Below are 22,701 nucleotides of genomic sequence, written 5' to 3' on the forward strand. Positions count from 1 at the left end.
ACTTCTTGTGCCAATAACTTGGGACCATTGGATTGCTCCTAGTAATCTTGTCATGGCATTGTTAGGCTCAGAACTTCAATTTATGATATTGTCCAAACCCATTGACTGTTTCATAATTCTATATCAACCATTGGACATTATCCAGATAATAAATGCTAAAAATCGCATCGATAATGTTGCAGTAGCAGTGATAGGATATTACATAGTTTCATCTTCCATGCTACAGTCTCAAACATTTTTAATTACAACATATGTTTTACGAAAGAGGTCATATGTCCAAAAGATGACTGCGGATATAAATTCAGTGCCTGTTTAACAAAGCTCCTTAAGGAACAATGGATTGTCACCCCTTGCAGTTATTAGCTAATAAACTCATTCTATCTTTAACTCAAGAAATCCTGGTCAATTTTACTCCGTTAAAAACAAATACATTTGGATGGACAAAATTATTCATAAGGGAAGTTTTTTTTAAGTTAACCTTGTTGTGACCAACTAGAGATGGATTGATTTAAGAAAGAGAGCAGGTTCATCCCTCCTCACCCTGGAACATAAGCATTTGGGAGTATCCTGGCCAGAATCATCATGATTGAAGGATCCTCCCAAAAGATCAATTTGTCTCACATAGTCCCATTCTAAGAATTAGTAAAATAAAATGTATCTGCAAATATAAATTCACCCCATAGTCTTATATGTGTGCGCGTGTGCAAGACAAAGAGAGAGAGAGAGAGAGTGTGTGAATGTGAGTGTATGTGTGTGAGAGCACATGAGAGCACGTGAGAGAGTGTGTGTTTGCGTTTATGCAAGCTTGGTAAAGTGTGTGTGTGAGTATGATGGGGCATAGGCCTGTGAGAAGTTGCATGCATGGGTGAGTGTGAGGGGTGTATTTGTGTGTGTAAGAGAGAACATGTGTATGAGAGAGGGTCTGTGTGTGTATGTAAGTGTGTGTGTGTGTGTGTGTGAGGGAGTATAAAGTGTAGTGGGTCATGTCATAGTGTGACATGAACCCAAGGTGCTGGTTGAGGCCATTCTCATGGGTACCTCATGGGTACCAATAACACACTGTAGGAGTTATTGCCTTTCAGATGAGATATTAAACAGAGATCCTTTCTCTCCCACTTGAATATAAAGGATTGCACTGCAATATTTCAAAGGAAAATTGCAAAGTTCTCTCTGGTACCTTGGTCAATATTTATCTTTAATTAATTTTTAACAAATTATTTTGCTATTATCACACTTGCTTGTTGATTGCAAATTGGCTGTCTTGAATTCTGCATGAGAACAGTGACTGCACTTCAGAAAAGTATTTTCAGCACATCGGAGGTTAGTGAAGGCGATATAACAATACAATAAGCTGCAGGTCTGATATGATATAATTTCGTAGCAGAACAGGAATGAAGGGTTAAATGATCTACTCCAGCTCTAACATTCCGAAATTGTTTTATCTATCTCTGAGTAGCTGTATGACCGTGTGGATTGTCTTTGTATTAAGAGGTCACCTCATTATCAATTTACAGGGTTAGGGAGCTGGAAGGTGGAATACAGATTCTATTATAGATTGGACAAATAGTTTATCGCTAAACACAATCCAATAAAAAACCCTACATTTTTCATCTGAGAGTGCAATATTCCTTGGTCAGATTTTTCTACTTTAGAATCATAGAACATCGAAACAAGCTATTTGGCCAGTCGAGGATGTTTTCTCTCAGATGGGATATTAAACTGAGGCCCCTTTGAAAGTGTTATCCTTTTCTTTGTTATAGCTTTGCAAATGTCGCCTTTTATTCCTATCACTTGACTTACAGGTTCTCAATTTGTCCAATAATAAAGCAGTCCATGTCTGCATGCAGAAAGATTTCGGCCATGCTCAGGCTTAGCTGATAAATGGTAAATAACATTCATGCCTCATAAATGTCTGGCAATGACTATTTCCAATCTAACCTAATCATCTCCCTATTATGTTAAATGGCATTACCATCACCGAATCCCCCATTATCAGCATTCTGGAGGTTACATTTGAACAGAAACTTAACTGGATCATAGACACTAGACAAGAGTGTGATGGAATAGCGTTTATATGCCTGAGTGACAGCGTCTGTAACAAGCCTGGCATTTTCCTATGCCTTCTATCAGCCAGAAAAACCAAGAAAGCAACCTTCTGGAAACACAACTATTTGCAGGTTCTCTTCCAAGCTACACATTGTTCTGACTTGGAGCTATATCAATATTCCTGTTGAAAATCCTGAAGCAACAGCACTGTGGGTGTACCTGCCTCATATGGACTGCAGCAATTTAATAAGACTAGTCACTACCACATTCTCAAAGGTAATTACAGATGGGCGATAAATGTCAGTGATGCTCATATCCATGAAAGAATAAAAAAAAATCATTTCAGATCTTAACAGCTTACTGAATTAATAAAAACATTGCAGGAGGGATGTGGAGATTCTTTTTAATATCTTAAATTTGTGTCCTCTCGTCACTGACCTACATGCTAGTAGAAACATTTTTAAAAACATTTCCATTGTATAAACCTTTCAATCTTCAAATTAATGAAGTTAGGGGTCCTTTACTTGCCTAAACATTTACTTTAATCAGTAATATGTTTCAAAATTTTGGCATTTTACTTCTGCCAAGTTACCTAAGAATGGAGGAAGTGTTTGCTGATTACCTTAACATCTGTTTGTACAGTTGCTGTGCATTTAAATTCTAGGAAAATTAACCCTGTCTTTCAAACACTGCTGATGAGCTGAATTGTTCTGTTGAGCTGACTGTCTGTTATTCCATTAACCAGCTGGAAACTTGCTTCTGCACTCAATGGGTTGAGAAGAGGCAGCAGACCAACACATTACAACAAGCTGCTGATTGCAATTAAAGCACCCGCAAGGGGAGAGAATTGATTGGGATTGGAAACAAGATATTCTGTGGAAGCAGCTGAGAGGTTAGTTATTTTCCCAATAACTGCATTGTAATTTTCAGGTGGTAATTGTCCCATCAAATCACTTACCCCAATTATAATTGATCTTCCAAAACCTTGCTGATGGATAAAATGTGGCTGCATGTACAGTGACGTAACAAGACCTGGCCAGGATGGAGATGATTGTCAATCCTCAGCTCTACTGTATGTGACTAGAATTAATTTTAAGTGCATAATTCATGCTATGTGACTCTACTCCACTAACTGCAATTTGCTGGAGATTTCACTCCAGTTTTGATCATGAGTTGCTAATATCTGTGAGTGTAGGGTATATGTGGCAGAGCCCATGGAATGTGCCCTGAGATGCCAGTGTCCAACATGGAGGACATTTGAAACAAGCAACAAACTAAATTGGCCAGGCACCTTCTCTGCTTTTCATATCAGGCTTTCTCAACACTTAGCTTGTTTCGTAATTTTGGAAACTGATATTATTGAGGCAAGTTGTGTTGTTTACAATGTATTTAACAGGCAATAAATCCCCTTTAATTGCCTAATGAGGAACTTGCCACATGTCTTGAGAAAAATGTAAAAGCTGAGATTGGCCTCACTAGACTTCTTGTCTGCTTCAGCTACACATTTCACCAGAGCTCACATCTGCCTCCTCCTGTGAGAGTCCACTCAATGTTTCAGGGCGATGACCTCTCGTCACAACTAATGAAAGGTCCTTGACTGGAAACTTTGGATGGAATCTTGTTGAGGCATCAGGGGTCGAGGCAATTGGGTGGGGATTTAGTGAGAGACTTGCATTGTCTCTTCCAGGGAAGGCCCATCAAATGTAACATAACTTCCACAAAGGGAGGAGGTTGGAGGGTCACAGGGAGTAGATCAAGGGGTTCATAAAGCAGGGCAGGGAAATGGCTCCATGGGCAGTTGCTCAATCAACCACTGATTGCCTTTGATCAAAGAAACCGACTGCTTGCAGTCACAAACTGCCCGAACTGCTTGAACTGTTGGGCACTGTGCATAGCTTGCAGCTAGATTAACCCCTGCAGCGGTGGGCTGAAACCTGTCTGTGGTCCTCAATTAGCCATTTCAGGACCTTAATTGGTGGTGGGACAGGAAGGTCAACCATAGGCATTCTTGCATTGAACCTTATTTGGGAAGAGCTGGGAAGGGGTCTGGGCAGGTCACCTTCTGCCTAGTTAAGTGCTCTTCTTGCCTCCAAGCTCACCACCTCCAGAAGACAAGAATCCATTAGTTACCCTCTTGCCCTCTTCCTGGACATGTGGAATGTTTCCAGCTTGTTTTGTAGATCAAATGATTAATGGATTTGGCCAGTGACCTTGGTGTCCTGTAACAGCATTTATATATTTTCTAATCAACCTGTTCAGTCATATTATCCTAGACAATATTCGTATACATCTCTGGAGCAGGTCAGGATTGACCTGGGCCTCCTGGGTCAGAGGCAAGGACATTACCACTGCACCACATGAACACTCCTGTCACAGCATTTTGAATTAAACTGCTCAACGATATTATGACGCACCTCTTGAGCTGATCAGACTTGAACCCAGGACTCCTAGCTGAGAGGTAAGGACACTACCCCCAGCACCACAAGAGTCTTTATGCACAGCTCTGGGGAATATTTTATGAAGGAAATGAAAATAATTGCTTTCAGTGAATGTGAAGTAGTCCTCACTCTGAACGGTTTTTCTAATCAACCTGTTCTGCGATATTATTACACACCGCTGGAGCAGCTGGGACCTGAACCCACGCCTCCTGGCTTAGAGGTAGGGACACTACCATTGTGTCGCAGGATCCTTTACACACACACTTTTGCAGACTTTTAGTTTAACAAAATAGCACAGAATTCGATCATTAGTTCTTAACTTAAATCTGACCACACTAATCCATTTACTGATTACCCTGTTTCCAAGGCAAATCCAGCAGGGCGATCATTGTGTGCTTAGCTTTGAATAGATCAAAGTAACCTTGAAGTGACAGGCAGGCCATTAGAAGAGGGTTATTAAAGAGAAGTGTCTGGCAGAATGATGGATATGCAGTTACCAGGTAGTTAGCTCGGTCGCTCTGCCACAATAATAATAAAGCAACAATTTGATCTGTCATTAAACACAACCAACCCTTGAACACTCAAACAGCTGAATATAATTATCACTTATTAAAAAAAGGCCAACTGTTATTTGTGGTGATTACATCGTTTTTACAGTGTGGTGTACATTTGCCCTAAATGGTACTGTGACACAATGTTTTTGCCTATGTCAGTTACAACGTGAATGTCTGCTTGCCAAATCCTCCCTCCCATACGCAGCTAAAATGTGACAGAGTGCAATCAGCCTGCAGCAGCAATTTAGATTATGGAGCATGGCTGTGATGTTGTATAATCATCTTTATAAATCTGACAGTGGGACCTCCCGAGCAGCTGTGCTTCATTCATTTGCACCATTACCTAGGGGTTGCCAACCAACCAGAATTGCTTGAATATGCCAGGAAATGGAGATCAATTTCCAGGGCCTTGCGGTGGGCACCCCTGGTGAAAAATCATTGGGTCATTAAAAACGATTGTGGGTTGAATTTTATAGGGGCCTGAATGATGTGGGCTATCACAAGAAATGTGGATGAATCATGAGAGACATCCAGGAAGCCTATCTCGACATTGGGAGTAACTTATTGTTTTTCTTATGCAACTGGGATGTTGAGCCAAGTTTCTTGTGAGGCAGCAGTGAGTTGCCTATGAAGGGGGATCAGTTTTTGTTAATGACCATGTTGCGTTAATATGTAACTTCTTATCTTACCGACCCGCACCAACAATCTAAATGCCAAGGATTCTTGAGATGGGAGTCAAAGCAGGAACTCGTTGATGGCATCCAACCACCTGCTTCAAAGGATATCATACAGTCATAGAGTCAGACAGCACGAATCAGAGCCTTCAGTCCAATTAGCCCATGCCGAACAGAATCCCCAATTAAACTACTCCCATCTGCCTGCACTCGGCCCCTATCCCTCTAAACATTTCTTATTCATGTACTAATCTAAAAGTCTTTCAAATGTTGTAACTGTACCTACATCCACAACCTCCCTTAATGTTCATTCCACACACAAACCACTCTCTGTATAAAAAAATTGCCCCTCATGTCTTTTGTAAATCTTTCTCCTCTCACCTTAAAAATATGCCCCCAGTGCTGAAATCCTCCACTCTAGGGTAGCCATTTGGATACAGAACTGGGTCGAAGGTAGAAGACAGAGAGGGTGGTGGTGGAGGGTTGTTTTCAGACTGGAGGCCTGTGACCATTGGTGTGCCGCAAGGGTCGATGCTGGGTCCACTGCTTTTTGTCATTTATATAAATGATTCAGATGTGAAAATAGGAGGGATAGTTAGTAAGTTTGCAGATGACAACAAAATTAGAAGTGTAGTCGACAGGAAAGAAGGTTGCCTCAGAGAACAATGGGATCGTGATCTGATGGGCCAATGGGCTGAGGAGTGGCAGATGGAGTTCAATTTAGATAAATGTGAGGTGCTGTATTTTGGAAAGCCAAATCAGGGCAGGACTTATACACTTAACGGTAAGGTCCTGGGGAATGTTGCTGAACAAAGAGACCTTGGAGTGCAGGTTCATAGTTCCTTGAAAGTGGAGTCACAGGTAGATAGGATAGTGAAGAGGTATGCTGTCCTTTATTGGTCAGAACATTGAGTGTAGGAGTTGGGAGGTCATGTTGCAACTGTGCAGGACATTGGTTAGGCCTCTGTTGGAATATTGTTTGCAATTCTAGTTTCCCTGCTATAGGAAGGATGTTGTGAAACTCGAAAGGGTTCAGAAAGATTTGCAAGCGTATTGCCAGGGTTGGAGGATTTGAGTTACAGGGAGAGGCTGAATAGGCCAAGGCTGTTTTCTCTGGAGCATCGGAGGTTGAGGGGTGACCTTATAGAGGTTTATAGAACATTGAACATTACAGCGCAGTACAGGTCCTTCGGCCCTCAATGTTGCGCCAACCTGTGAAATCAATCTGAAGCCATCTAACCTACAGTATTCCATTCTCATCCATTTGCCTATTCAATGACCATTTAAATACCATTAAAGTTGGTGAGCCTACTACTGTTGCAGGCAGTGTGTTCTACATCCCTACTACTCTCTGAGTAAAGAAACTACTTCTGACATCTGTCCTATATCTATCACCCCTCAGTTTAAAGCTATATCCCCTCATGCTAACCATCACCATCCTAGGAAAAATGCTCTCACTGTCCAACCTATCTAACCCTCTGATTATTTTATATGTCTCAATTAAGTCACCTTTCAACCTTCTCTCTAATGAAAACAGCCTCAAGTCCCTCAGCCTTTCTTCATAAGACCTTCCCTCCATACCAGGCAAAATTCTAGTAAATCTCCTCTGAACCCTTCCCAAAGCTTCCACATCCTTCCTATAATGCGGTGACCAGAACTCTACGCAATACTCTAAATTTGGCAGCACCAGAGTTTTGTACAGCTGCAACGTGATCTCATGGTTCCAAAACTCAATCCCTCTACCAAAAAGGCTAACACACCGTATGTCTTCTTAATAACCCAATCAACCTGGGTGGCAACTTTCAAGGATCTCTGTACCTGGATACCGAGATCTCTCTGCTCATCTCCACGACCAAGAATCTTACCATTAGCCCAGTACTCTGCATTCCTGTTACTCCTTCCAAAGTGAATCACCTCACACTTTTCTGCATTAAACTCCATTTGCCACCTCTCAGCCCAGTTCTGCAGCTTACCTATGTCTCTCTGTAACCTGCAACATCCTTCAGGACTATCCGCAACTCCACCGACCTTAGTGTCATCCACAAATTTACAAACCCATCCTTCTATGCCTCATCCAAATAACAGTGGCCCCCAAAACAGATCCTTGCGGTACCCCACTAGTAACTGAACTCCAGGATGAATATTTCCCATCAACCACCATCCTCTGTCTTATTTCAGCTAGCCAATTTCTGATCCAAACCACTAAATCACCCTCAATCCCATGTCTCCCTATTTTGTGCAAAAGCCTATGGTGGGGAACCTTATCGAATGCCTTATTGAAATCCATATTCACCACATCAACCGCTTTACCCTCATCCACCTGTTTGGTCACCTTTTCAAAGAACTCAATCAGGTTTGTGAGACATGGCCTACCCTTCACAAAACTGTGTTGACTATCTATAATCAACTTATTCTTTTCTAAACTTTTACCCACAACTGAAGTAAGGCTCACTGGTCTATAATTACCAGGGTTGTCTCTACTCCTGTTCTTGAAAAAGGGAACAATATTTGCTATCTTCCAGTTTTCTGGCAGTATTCCTGTAGACAATGACGACATAAAGATCAATGCCAAAAGCTCGGCAATCTCCTCCCTGGTTTCCCAGAGAATCTTAGGATAAATCCCATTCGGCCCAGGGGACTTATTTTTACACTTGCCTGAATTGCAAATACCTTCTTCTTATGTATCTCATTCCCATCTAGTCTAGTAGCCTGTATCTCAGTATTCTCCTCAACCACATTGTCTTTTACTAGTGTGAATGCTGACAAAAAGTATTCATTTAACACTTCCGCTATCTCTTCTGACTCCACGCACAACTTCCCATCACTATCTTTGATTGGCCCTAATCTTACTCTAGTCAATCTTTTATTCTTGATATGCCTAAAGAAAGCCTTAAGGTTTTCTTTGATCCTATTCGCCAATGACTTCTAATGTCCCCTCTTGGCTCTTAGCTCTGTCTTTAGGTCTTTCCTGGCTAACTTGTAACTCACAAGCGCCTTAACTGAGCCTTCACATCTCAGTCTAATATAAGCCTTCTTCTTCTGAAGATCCAAGATGGCGGTGATCTGAATGGTCTGCTCTGCTGGACTCTGTATCATACCTCCTGGCAAGGTGGACCTTTACCCCACTCATCATCCACCCCTCAGAGAAAAAAAAACTGCCAATATAAACTTGCTGAACATCTGGAGCTGCTAAAATTGTGGTGCGACAGCTTTAAGGCCAGAATGAAAGGAACTAAAGGAAAGGGGCCTAAAGGAGTACAGCAGGAAGGGCACTCCCCTACTGCATCGGGGGTGCCTGCAGCCATTGCTCAATCCCGGGGTGGCCCCTTTGGATTTAATGGGGCAGCAGCAGTTAGTTTTCGGAGTTTGCCAAACTCCGAGAGAAGATTGAGGCAGCGGTGGAACTACTATCTGCCATGCTGAGAAAGCATGAGCAGGAGATTCAATTGTTGGACTGAAGAATGGAGGCAGTGGAGGAGAGGACCGCGGTATTGGAAACCATGGTGGAGGTCTCGGGAGGAAGGATCCAAACACTGGTTTGGGGCCTTCAGGAGCATGTGTCTTCCAGTTCATGAGTCTTCCAGAACTCGAGGAAGGCGAGCACCTCGTCGACTTCCTAGAGGAGTGACTCCCGAAATTCCTGAGGCTGGAGTTGGAGTCGGGCCTATTGAGTGTGGAGCAGGCCCACTGGATCACAATGCGCAAGTTGGGGCTGGACCCGTGCTCCCACGCTGTCTTAATGCGACTTTTGCATTACAAAGAAAAACAGTTAGGGATTGAAACAGCAAGAAAACTGGGAAGAGATTCAAAGACTTTAATGTACAAAGGCTCAAGAATAATGTTTTTCCAGGACTTCTTAGGAGCCCTAATTAAGAAGAGAAGGGCATTTGAAGTTAAAAGAAAATTAAGGGACCTGAACTTTCAATATTCCTTGAGGTACCCAGCCGTATTACGTTTCGTTCATGGAGGGCCAGTATATAATTTTGATTCTGCAGAAAAGGCAAAGGACTTTGTGAATTTTCTGAATTAAAGGACTTGAGTAGGGGTGGGGGGAGGGGCATCATTATGGACAATGGTATGGGATTTAAAAAATTTTTAAATTGCCCCTTTTTTTCTCCACTCTCACTTTTTTTTGTGGTTATCGGCTTGATGCATACTACCTTGATGTAAAATTATTTCTTATATCGGTCGGTTGGGTATTATCTAAGGCTTTTTTTTAACTGCTGTCCTTTTGTTTTTGGATTGGGGGGGTGGTTATACCTGTGGTTAAGATGTGTGGAGGGGGGAATGGGCATCCATTGTTAACTCTCAGAATGTAAATAACAGGTTTTCTTCCGTTGTGAATTGTCTGGGGCTAGAGCACGGCCTCAGCTAGAGGGAGTTGGGGTGGTAGCAAGGATTGGGAGGAGTGCCTCCAATGGGCAAGGGGAGAGATCTCTGGTAAATTAGGGGTTATTTGGGTGTTTGCTTAAGTTAAACGTAGTGATTAGTTTATTAGCTGTAGTAGTTTTTAGACTTTATTGAGTTAATGTCTTTGTCACTCGCCGCACCTCAGATAACCTTCCTCCTCTTGGGAAACCAAGGGGTGGCCTGGATGGCCATGGCTAGTGATTTATTCAGGTGGTGCACCTAGAATGTAAAAGGGAGCCATTCCCCCATTAAAAGAAAGAAGGTGCTGTCAAGCCTTCGGAAGGAAAGGGTGGACATTGCCCAGTTGCAGGAGATGCCTTTAACTGATAAGGAACATCTGAAACTGCAGCAGGGGGTTTATGATCGGGTATTCTTCTCCTCCTTTAGCTCCAAGAGTAGAGGAGTGGCTATACTGGTAAGAAGGAATCTCCCATTCCAGGTAACTGAGCAAATTAAGGACGAACATGGGTGGTCCATCATTCTTAAAGCTCTAATACATGGAGAAGACTATGCCATCCTGAATGTGTATTGTCCCCCAGCACACCCTCTTAAATTTCTAATTGATGCAGTCACTAAATTAATGGGTCTTGGGGTGCACTGCACAATCATAGGAGGGAATTTTTAATTGCTTAACAGATCCTGAGGTTGACAGGGTGCCAAGGGGCCCAGCAGGTAAGCCCACACAATCTAGACAGTTGGTGGACATGTGTGAGAAGTTGGGATTAGTGAATGTGCGAAGGCATCTCTACCCTAATGGAAGAGACTTTACTTTCTATTCTAACCCACACAAGTGCCATACGCGAATTGACATGTTTTTCATGCCATTGGATTGTTTGGACAGAACGTTAGTGTGCAAAATTGGGAATATAACTGTCTTGGACTACGCGCCAGTGTATTTAGAAGTTAAAATCAAGGGTGGTGGAATGGATGCACTGCACTGGTGCATGGACCCAATTCTGTTAAGGGATAGCAAATTTGTTAAGTACTTTACAAGAGAGTTCAGGGTGTTCTGGGGTATCAACTCGGATACTGCCAGTAATCTGGCAATACTTTGGGAGACCACTAAGGCATATTTACGAGGCCTGATCATTTCAGATTCAATGACTAGAAAGAGGCAGAGGGAGGAGCAACAATGGATGCTGGAGACCTGGCTGCAGATAGCCGAGGAAACGTATTTTAATAGGCTCTCTTTGGTCAAGATGCAGTGGGTCAGGGCCCTCCGCGCGGCTCTCGACTCATTACATACACAGGTGGCAAAAAAAAGAAGTCTCCTTCACTAAACAAAGACTGTTTGAATTTGGAGATAAGCCAGGTAGATATCTGGCGTAACTGGTTAGAAAGAAAAAAGCTTCCCAATCCATTATGTCTGTTAGAGAGAAGGCTGGTATGGGTTACCCGTCAGTTAAAGAAGATCAATGTTAGATTTAGGGGATACTTCACAGAGCTGTATCGGTCGGAGGGAGATGAACATGGTACAATGGGAATGCAGTCCTTTTTTGAGAACCTGGACCTCCCCAGTATAAACGCGGAATAGGTTTCCCTGTTGAATGTGCCTATGACGGAAGTGCAGGAAGCAATAACGCATCTCCAGGGTGGCAAAGCACCGGGGCCAGATGGATTCCCAAGTGAATTTCACAAGGAATTCATAAATGTGTTCATGGAGCCACCTCTGGAGATGTATAGCTATTCATATGCACAGGATTGTCTGCCACCTTCTGTTAGGTAGGCTAATATCGCCCTCATTTTAAAGAAGGGGAAAGACCCCGAAAAATGTGCTTCATACAGACCAACTTCACTGTTGAATGTAGATCGTAAAATTCTATCAAGGATGCTGACCCTGAGGTTGGAAAAGGTGTTGTCCCATATTATAAAAGAAGATCAGATGGGTTTTGTTAAGAGCCATAGCTCCTCCAACAATATCAGGAGGGTACTGAACATAGTGCAGGTATGCCAACAAAAATTGATCCCGGGGTTTGGTGGTCTCACTAGACACAGAAAAGACGCTTGACTGGATAGAATAGCCGTACCTGTTTGGGGTCCTAGAGCACTTTGGGAGGGAGCCTTTGCCAGGTGGCTGGCAGTATTTTATAATGATCCTAAGGCAGCAGTCATCACAAATGGTGCGAAGTCAGATAACTTTAGTATTGGGAGAGGTGGTCGACAGGGTGTCCTCTCTCACCACTGTTATTTACCTTGGGATTGGGCCATTAGCTGAGGCTATCAGGAGGGATCCTGAAATAGTGGTGCCAAGGGTGGGAATGGGGGAGCATAAGATCACCCTATACACTGATGATGTCCTTTTGCTCTTGGCCAATCCGGAGGACTCCCTTCTTCAATTGATTTAAGCAATTAATTTATTTGGTGGTTTCTCGGGTTACAGGATCAACTTTACAAAATCGGAAGCCATGCCGGTGGGGGGATTAGTGGAGGTGCCTGATCTGAAGGATGGAATGCAGTTCCCATTTAGCTGGTCGTCAAAAGGTTTTTTTGTATTTGGGGATTTTTATTACCCCTGCCTTCCACCAGCTGTATAAAGCTAACCATGTACAACTATTAGTAGGAATAAGACAGGATTTGCAGCAGTGGGAGGGATTACCGTTCCATGAGGATGCTCCCGTTATTGCTACCTAGACAAGTCTTACGGAGGCTCAATGGTTGGCTAGGTTCTTTTATTTGATGCACCCCCTAATTAAACTTACCAAATTGCAGCTTTCATAGGGTGAGGGAGGGGTGGATCTTCCGGACTTGAAGAGATATCAAATAAGTGCCCTGTCAGCATATGTTGGTCACTGGGTGGGGGAATTCGGAGTTGATTTGGCTTGATATTGAAGCCTCGCAGTCGAGATGTCCTCTAGTTAATCTACTATTTATGGATAAGATGAAATCCGTGACTGAGCAGTGTGAGAATCCAATCATTTTAAATACAGTGAAAGCCGGGAGGATAATGAGGCAAGACGAGGGCAATTGGCTTAAAACCTCACTGTCTACCCCATTGGCAGGAGCCCCAGGACTTAAACCTAGTACAATGGACTCCAGCTTTAAGTTATGGGAGAATAAGGGAATCTCTTGTCTGGGAGATTTATTCAATGGAGAGGTCTTGATGTCATTTAGCCAGCTAAGTCAGAAATATGGATTGTCCAATAGGGACCTTTTCGAGGACTTTCAGATAAGGAGGAGAGGAAGACCATGCTCCCAGCTCACTTTTACAAGTTAGACGCAGAGAAAAGAGTGCCCCAGTGTACAGGCACTTTTTCAGTTAGTACTTTGTATCATTTACAGAAGGTACATGCCTTAGGGGACATGGAGGGAGTCTGTAGGATGTGGAATTGAGAGCTATGAGAGGATATCTCATTGGAAGTATGGGAAGATATATGGGAAAATGGAAGGAAAATTTCAGTATATAAGCAGAGCATAGGCCATACAATTGAAGATTTTACACAGGGCTCATATGGCGCCAGAGAGGCTGTCTAAAGTCAAGAGAGGAGTGTCACTTGTAAAATTAATATATGCACTCTTACACACTGCTACTGGTCATGTTCTAAGATCCAGAGATACTGGAGTGCTATAGTAAGGGAGTTAAAGCACGTCCTGTGGATCGAAGTTAATGTGGATCCGGTATTTCTTCTTCTAGGGTTGCCAAATTTGCCCTCTCTGGGGGAACACAGGAAAAGATTGTGTAACATTCTTACCCACTGTGTGGGGAAGAACATTTTAATGAATTGGACATTGGAAAAACCACCAGGTCTTATGGAGTGGTGTAGACTGGTGATGGAGCATTTCCCCCCAAGACTACCTCACAAATATGGTGTACCACAAAACGGAGCAGTTTTACGAGACGTGGCGGCCCTTTCTAAATTACATTGACCCAGGCGCATCAGCAACATTAATTAGGGCCGTGGTATAGCCATGGGAATCAGTCTGGACGCCCATGGAACTCTGAGAGGGGGGTGCTGGGGGAAAAGAATATGGGTACAATTACTGGTGCTCCCGGGGATGGGAGCCTCAGTGGAGGTGTAGTGAGTAAAATTGAATAAAATGGTGAGATATAATTTAATTTAAATTAATTTGAATCCAGTGAATTTAATTTGTTTGCAGTTTAGTTTAAGTTAAGTAGATAGGTTTGCTCTGGTAGAATAGCAGGTGGTTCATTACCAATTGTATTATAATATGACATTGTCGTACTGCCTCTATCTTTCTGTTTTTTGGTATTGCTCTTTTTTTGTATATAGATGTTTTGTAAAAGATTTAAAAAGGTTTATTTAATATTTAAATATTTATTCAAATATTTATTTTAAAAAAGCCTTCTTCTTCCTCTTAACAAGAGATTCAACTTCCTTAGTAAACCACAGCTCCCGCGCTCGACAACTTCCTCCCTGCCTGACCGGTACATATTTATCAAGGACCCACAGTAGCCAGTCCTTGAATAAGCTCCACATTTCAATTGTGCCCATCCCCTGCAGTCTCCTTCCCCATCCTATGCATCCTAAATCTTGCCTAATCACTTCATAATTGCCTTTCCCCCAGCTACAACTTTTCCCCTGTGGTATATACCTGTCCCTTTCCATTGCTAAAGTAAATATAACTGAATTGTGGTCACTATCACCAAAGTGCTCACATACCTCCAAATCTAACACCTGGCTAGGTTCATTACCCAGTACCAAATCCAATGTGGCCTCGTCCCTTGTTGGCCTGTCTACATACTGTGTCAGGAAATCCTCCTGCACATATTGGATAAAAACTGATCCATCTAAAGTACTTAAACTATATTATTCCCAGTCAATATTTGGAATGTTAAAGTTCCCCATAATAACTATCCTGTCACTCATGCTCCTATCAAGGATCATCTTTGCTATCCTATCCTCTACATCTCTGGAACTATTTGGAAGCCAATTGAAAACTCCCAATAGGGTAACCTCTCTTTTCCTGTTTCTAACCTCAGCCCATGCTACCTCTGTAGACAAGTCCTCAAACATCCTTTCTGCAACCATAACACTGTCCTTGCTACACCTCTCTGTTCTCTGTTCTTTCTGAAACATCTAAATCCCGGAACCTGCAATAACCATTCCTGTCCCCATTCTACCCATGTCTCTGAAATGGCCACAACATTGAAATCCCAGGTAACAAGCCATGCTGCAAGTTCACCCACATTATTCCTGATGCCCCTCGAGTTGAAATAGACACACTTCAAACCAACTTCTTGCTTGCTGGTGCCTTCTTGCGATCTTGAAATCTTAGTTCTGACTTCACTGCTCTCAAACTCCCGTATACTAGAACTGCAATTTTGGTTCCCATCCCCCTGTTGAATTAGTTTAAACCCACCTGAAGAGCATTAGCAAATATCCCCCCCAGGATATTGGTACCCGTCTGGTTCGTGTGAAGACCATCCTGTTTGTAGAGGTCCCACCTACTCCAGAAAGAGCCCCAATTATCCAGGAATCCAAAACCCTTCCTCCAGCACCATCTCTGTAACCATGTTTATAAAATCATAAGGGACATGGATAGGGTAAATAGACAAGGTTTTTTCATAGGTTGGGGGAGTCCAGAACTACAGGGTATAGGTTTAGGGTGAGAGGGGAAAAAATTGAAAAGGAACTTAAGGGGCAACGTTTTTGCACGGAGGGTGGTGTTTGTATGGAATGAGCTGCCAGAGGAAGTGGTGGAAGCTGGTACAATTACAACATTTAAAAGGCATCTGGATGGGTATATGAATAGGAAGGGTTTAGAAGGATATGGGTCAAGTGCTATCAAATGGGACAAGATTGGGTTGGGATATCTGGTCAGCATGGACGAGTTTGACCTAAGGGTCTGTTTCAATGCTGTACATCTCTATGACTCCAAGAGCCATAGGCATATGAGGTGAAGTTTATTTTATGTAGCTGGCAGAGAATCTGTTGGAGGCAGATTCATTTGAGGCTCTCGAAAATGGAAATTGGATCATTGTCTGAAGAATAAGGTCTTCGAGGTTGATGAATAAAAGTAAGATAATGTGTTGATATTAGAAAGCTGGCATCCACACTATGGGTTGAGTGGCCTTAGAGTCTTTGAGTCATACAGCATGGAAACAGATTGCTTGGCCCAACTTGCCAATGTTGACCAGGTATCCCAAACTGAACCATTCCTATTTGCCTGTGTTTGGCCCGTATCTCACAGGCAAAAGTGAGGACTGCCGATGCTGGAGATCAGAGTCAAGGTTAGAGTGGTGCTGGAAAAGCACAGCATCCGAGGCACAGGAAAATCGACATTATGGGCAAAAGCTGATGAAAGGCTTTTGCCCGAAATGTCGATTTTCCTGCTCCTCGGATGCTGCCTGACCTGCTGTACTTTTCCAGCACCCATTCTAATCTAAACTCTGGTTTCCAGTATCTGCAGTCCTCACTTCTGCCTAGCCAAAATGAGAGCTCTATCTGGTTATACATAAGGCTGTTTATACAGGTGTGGCTTCCCATTCATACTGTAGCAAATCATCCCCTACAGGCCCAGCTACTTGATTTAAGTACAGGCCTGAAATGTTTGCTACTGAAACTATCAGGTCCTAGTTCTCAATATTGTCAGCAATATACTACACAGCAGTACTGCAGCAGATTTCTTCTGTAACTATAAAAAGTGCTATAGATAGAAATGGTGTTATTGATGGTAGCAAGATGATGTCACAAATGGAATTATATAATATAATCATGAATTCAGTCAGAAAATGGGTCTTTTTAAAGAGTAGAAGGAAAAGGAATGCATAGTCACATCAGCACAACATTCTAGTTACTTGCATCCCAGGTACCCAAGTGTCTGATATCCAACAAAGAGGAGGATAATGATTTTCAAACAGGCAAATTTTAAAATAAAAGCTTTTGGAGTTCCTGTACTATCAAGCATTTGTGTTCTCGATCTCTATTTTGATAAAACATCTCTTGGCCAGGGTGGCTTTCTGATTGATGCCTTGTGACAATATATCAAATTCAAAGTGTGTCCTCTGGACGAGAAGATCGTTAACTGATGGCAACTGTCCGACAAAACAGATGAAACATAATAAATCTGACTTATTGCCTGTAGCAGCAGTCTCATTAACTCAGAGGCTCCCAGGAACCTCTGGAGAAATAACTGACTCAAGAACTGAAGCAATATAAATAAACCAGGAGAACAATCCTGTGCGGTATTGTGTATGTATTGTACTGCATTTTAGATCAAGTGTTAAAACTAACTTAGGTAGATATTCAGTGAAATGTTGGTACCTATCCAGTACATTTCATGACATCAGTACATCCCAAACTGTTTATAGTCCATGAAATGTTTGGCGTATAATCCCTGTTTTAATGTCGGAAATGTGGCACTCATATTTTGTACAGTAGGACCCATAAACGGCAAGTGATCATTAAGTGAAAGAATAATGGAAAGTGCTGCAGAAGCTCAGCAGGTTTGGCAGCATCTGTGGAGAGAGAAAGAGAATTAATATTTCAGGTCTAGCATGACTCTTCTTGAGAACTATAAGTAGATGGAAAATGGTGGTTTTTATCCTGTTAAGAAGGGGAAGAGGAAGTGAGGGTGTCCAGAGCAAAATACACAGGCAGTGATAATAGTGATAAAAGAGAGACAGCAATGTTAACAGGTATAAATTCTAATCATCTCTATCCCTAGCTCTTGTCTCCCCCTCCAACTGAAAATATCCATTCAGTATCCTCAAGCCTGTATATGCTTCAATAACGTTACCTTGCAATCTTCTAAATTAAATAGGCATAAACTCAAACTGTCAGGGTTGAGAGTGTGGTGCTGGACAGCACGGCAAGTCAGGTAGCATCCGAGGAGCAGGAGAATCGATGTTTCAGGCATAAGTGCTTCATCAGGAAACCTGATTCGATTCTCCTGCTCCTCGGAATCTGCCTGACCTGCTGTGCTTTTCTAGCATTACACTCTTGACTCTGAGCTCCAGCATCTGTGGTCTTCACTTTCTCCTAATAAACTCAAACTGTACAAATTTTCCTCTTAAGATAACCCACAACTTTGTCCCAGGTATCAGGCGAATGAACCTTTTCTGGACAGCCTTTGATGCATTTCCATCACTTCTTCAATAAGGAGCTTCAAACTGTACATGGTGCTCCAGATGTGGCCTCACTAGTTCTCTGTACAACTATAGCAAAACCCTCCTACTTGTTACTCTCTTTCCCCTTATAAATGACACAATCCACTTGCCTTCCTCATCACTTGCTGTAATTGGATACTAACTACATACACCAGGGATCCCACATCCTCCCACATCAGAGTTCTGAAATTTTTCTTCATTTAAATAATTTGTTACTTATCTATTTTTCTTGCCAAAGTAGGTAAGTTTAAGTTTCCCACATTACACTACATTTGCTATGTTGTCACCTACTTACGTAAGTCATAGTGTCGTAGATATATACAGCATGGAAACAGACCCTTGCATCCAACTCGTCCATGCCAACCAGATATCCTAACCTATTCTAGTCCCATTTGCCAGCACTTGGCCCTTATCCTTCTAAACTCTTCCTATTCATAAATCCATCCAGATGCCTTTTAAAGGCTGTAATTGTACCAGCCTCCACCATTTCCTCTGGCAATTCATTCCATACACCCATCACTCTTTGCGTGAAAGAGTTGCCCCTTAGGTCCCTTTTAAATCTTTCCCCTCTCATCCTAAACTTATGCCCTCTAGTTCTGGACTCCCTCAACCCAGGGAAAAGATCTTGTCTATTTACCCTATCCATGCCCCTCATAATTTTGTAAACCTCTATAAGGTCACCCCTCAGCCTCCGACGCTCCAGGGAAAACAGCCCCAGCCTGTTCAGCCTCTCCCTATAGCTCAGATCCTCCAACCCTGGCAACATCCTTGTAAATCTTTTTTGAACCCTTTCAAGTTTCACAACATCCTTCTTATAGGAGGGAGACCAGAATTGCACGCAATATTCCAAAAGTGGCCTAACCAATGTCCTGTACAGTTGCAACATGACCTCCCAACTCCTATATTCAATACTCTGACCAATAAAGGAAGCATATCAAACGCTGCCTTCACTATCCTATCTACCTGCGACTCCACTTTCAAGGAGTTATGAACCTGCACTCCAAGGTCTCCTTGTTCAGTAACACTCCCCAGGACCTTACCATTGTATATATAAGCCTTGCTCTGTTTTGTCTTTCCAATTATCTATCATGGAAAGACTATTCCAATGGTACAGCTTCAACTTTCTTCAGTACCGATGCCAGTGCCCCATGAGTTGAAACTCATTTCTCCCACACTAATCTTTGAGCCATGCATTTTACTCTCAAATCCAGTAGACCCTATACCAATTTGCTTGTAGTTCACCTTTGATGTTCTGCTTTCCAAGTTAGCCCCTAGCTGTCCACTTGCCTAAGCAGAACCTTTTTCCTGGTTCCATCTGTGCTGTTGGTACCAATGTGGACCACAATCCTCCTATTCCCAGTGTAAGTTCTTCTCCAGTCTACAGCAGATATCCCAAATCCTGGCAAAGACACACACCTGCGTCAGGACCTCCTGAGATAAATCCGAGGACATTAAAAAGAAGTAGCTGCAGAGCTCATGGATGTACTGTGGTAATCTTCCAAGAATCCTTAGATTCTGGAAAAGTCCCCAAGGATTAGAAAACTGCTGATGTAACACTTTGATACAAAAAGGGAATGAGACTAAAAACAGGTAACTAGAGGTCATTTAGCTTAATATCTGTTCCTGGAAGAATGTTAGAGTCTTTTATAACGAATCTAATAGCAGTATATTTCGATATATATAATAATCATTATGCAGAGTCAGTATGGTTTCATGAGGGGAAATCATACCTGATATATTTCCTATCGAGAGTGTGGTGCTGGAAAAGCATCCGAGGAGAGGAGAATCAATATTTCAGGCATAAACATTTCATCAGGAATCTAACAAATGTTCTGTCATTTTTTGTAGAGTTAACAAGCAGGATAGACAATGGGGAAGCACTCGATGCAATATATTTTGGTTTTCAGTAGATATTGGGCGGCATGGTGGCTCAGTGGTTAGCACTGCTGCCTCACAGCACCAGGGTCCCAGGTTCGATTCTGGCCTCGGGTGGCTATCTGTGTGGAGTTTGCACATTCTCTCCGTGTCTGCGTGGGTTTCCTCTGGGTGCTCCGGTTTCCTCCCACAGTCCAAAAATGTGCAGGTTAGATGAATTGGCCACGCTAAATTGCCCATAGTGTTAGGTGTTTTAGTCAGAGGGAAATGGGTCTGGGTGGGTGACTCTTCAGAGGGTCGGTATGGACTTGTTGGGCCGAAGGGCCTGTTTCCATACTGTACGGAATCTAAAAATACCACTTATTAGGCTACCTAATAAAATAAAAGCCCATGGCATTGGAGGAAGCATGTTAGCATAGATAGAAGATTGGCCAATTAATAAAAAACAGAGCTGGCATAAGAGGGGCATTTTAGATAGCAACCTGTAACTAGTGATTAACTACAGAGACCAGTACTGTGGCTATGATTACCTCCAATTTATATTATAACTTGCATGAGGAAAGTAAATGGCCAAGTTTACAATGACACAAAAATAGGTGGGAAGGCAAGTGGTGAAGATGGCATAAAGAATCTTAAGAGAGATATGGACAGTTTATATAAGAGAGGAAAAACTTAGCAAATGGAATATAATGTGAGAAAATGTGAAGAAATACACTTTGGCTGGAAGAATAGAGGAGCTGATTATTATTTAAATGAAGAAAGAACTGCAGAAAGCAAGAGAACAGAGGGACTTGGACGTCCTTGTCCATGAATCACAAAAAGTTAGCATCCAAATTCAGTGGGTGACAAGGAAGGCAAGTGGAATGTTGACTTTTATTTCAAAAGGGCAAGGAATATAAAAGATGGGATATTTTGCTAAAACTATACAAGGCAGTAGTTAGGCTACAGCTGGAATACTGTGAACTGGACCCTGATCTAAGGAAATATAGACTTGGCATTGGATATCGTCCAAAAAAGATTCATTATGCTGATATGGATGACTGTCTTATAAGGAAAGGTTAGATGCAGGAAATTTCATTCACCATGTGGAAGAATCTCAGACCATAGGGCATGATATTAGAGTAAGGGAAAGCACTTTTAAGACAGATGAGGAGGAATTTTCTCTCTTACAGAGTTATGAATCTTTGGAATTCTTTATTGCAGAGGACTGTTGAGGCTGGTTTATGTATTCAAGGCTGAGACAGATTTTTAATCAGTAAGGGAATCAAGGATTATGCGGATAATTCATAAATGTGGCTTTGCAGAATATCAGAACAATCATGACCTATTGACTCAATGGGGAAAATTGTCACTTCTATTCCTATTTCTAATGGTCCTATAGTAACCACGACAAGTTGTTTGACTCTGTAACAGCACTAACAGGCAAGGCAAGACAGAAGAGCTGTTAAACCTGTCGGTTCTGAATGAGGTGGCAAAGTGCAGATCAAGGCAGAGATGCTCTGAGCATCCAAGAACGTGCAGTGAGTGAGTGCTAAGAGAGTGAGTGACAAGCCCTGAGAAGCTGGTATGCGTCTGATGCCAATCTCTGTGGACAGTGGAGCAAGCTTTCGCTGCCCATGGACCATACCCTGAGGTTTTGGGGATTACTGTCCAAGGTGGAACTGCCAAGTACCTGCTCTGAACTTCATGTCAGGGATTGTTGTCATCATGTTTCTCTCCATTGTGGGAGCGAATAAGAAACTGCATATAAATAGATGGAAGAATTAAGCCCAGATTAATTAGGCTTAATTTTAAGAGTGGAGAAAGTGAGGGCTGCAGATGCTGGAGATCAGAGCTGAAAATGTGTTGCTGGAAAAGCACAGCAGGTCAGGCAGCATCCAAGGAACAGGAGAATCGACATTTCGGACATAAGCCTTTAAGAGTGCCTAAGGTTGTGAGAATGAAGATCTGAGTCCAACTGTTAAGCTATTGACCAATTTCTTGGGTAGTGGCAAATTTTACACAGCTTGAAGTTCCAGATGGTTTGTGCCTTTTCACCAGGACTGGTATCTGCAGTAGAGAGAGACAAAGAGAGAGAGAGAGAAAAAGCCATTTTGCTTTTTCTTTCTTTTTCTTCAAAGGTTGCTTGCTGCTACATCCTTTCTTTACGGATTCTGGTGTCCATGTCATTGTTTCAATTCAAGCTGGACAGTTGTATGCTGCCTTTTATTTCTCACCATGTGCAGTTATCATACCCTTCTAAGTAAAACAAATGATGCAGTTTTCTCGATGACCCACTGGGTTTCTGTGTCATTTGATTGAAACGGTAATTCTGAGGCAGCTGGTTTTCTATATTTGATGCAAGTTGCCTAGGTTTTCAAGTAATCACAGCAGCTATTTTTGGTCATCACCATCCTTTTTTAAAATCATTTATAGTCCACGGCAATTCTCAGGTAATAAAGTCAAAAAGCCTCAGGCGACTGTCTGTGTGGAGTTTGCACATTCTCCCTGTGTCTGTGTCAGCTTCCTCCGGGTGCTCCGGTTTCCTCCCACAGTCCAAAGACTGTGCAGGTTGGTTGAATTGGCCATGCTAAATTGTCCATTGTGTTCAGGGATGTGTAGTTTAGATGCATTTATCGTGGGAAATGCAGAGCAAT

This window comes from Chiloscyllium plagiosum, unplaced genomic scaffold (genome assembly GCF_037043375.1).
Source record: "Chiloscyllium plagiosum isolate Xiang-an unplaced genomic scaffold, Cpla_swu_hap1 HiC_scaffold_15, whole genome shotgun sequence".
Lineage (NCBI taxonomy): Eukaryota > Metazoa > Chordata > Chondrichthyes > Orectolobiformes > Hemiscylliidae > Chiloscyllium > Chiloscyllium plagiosum.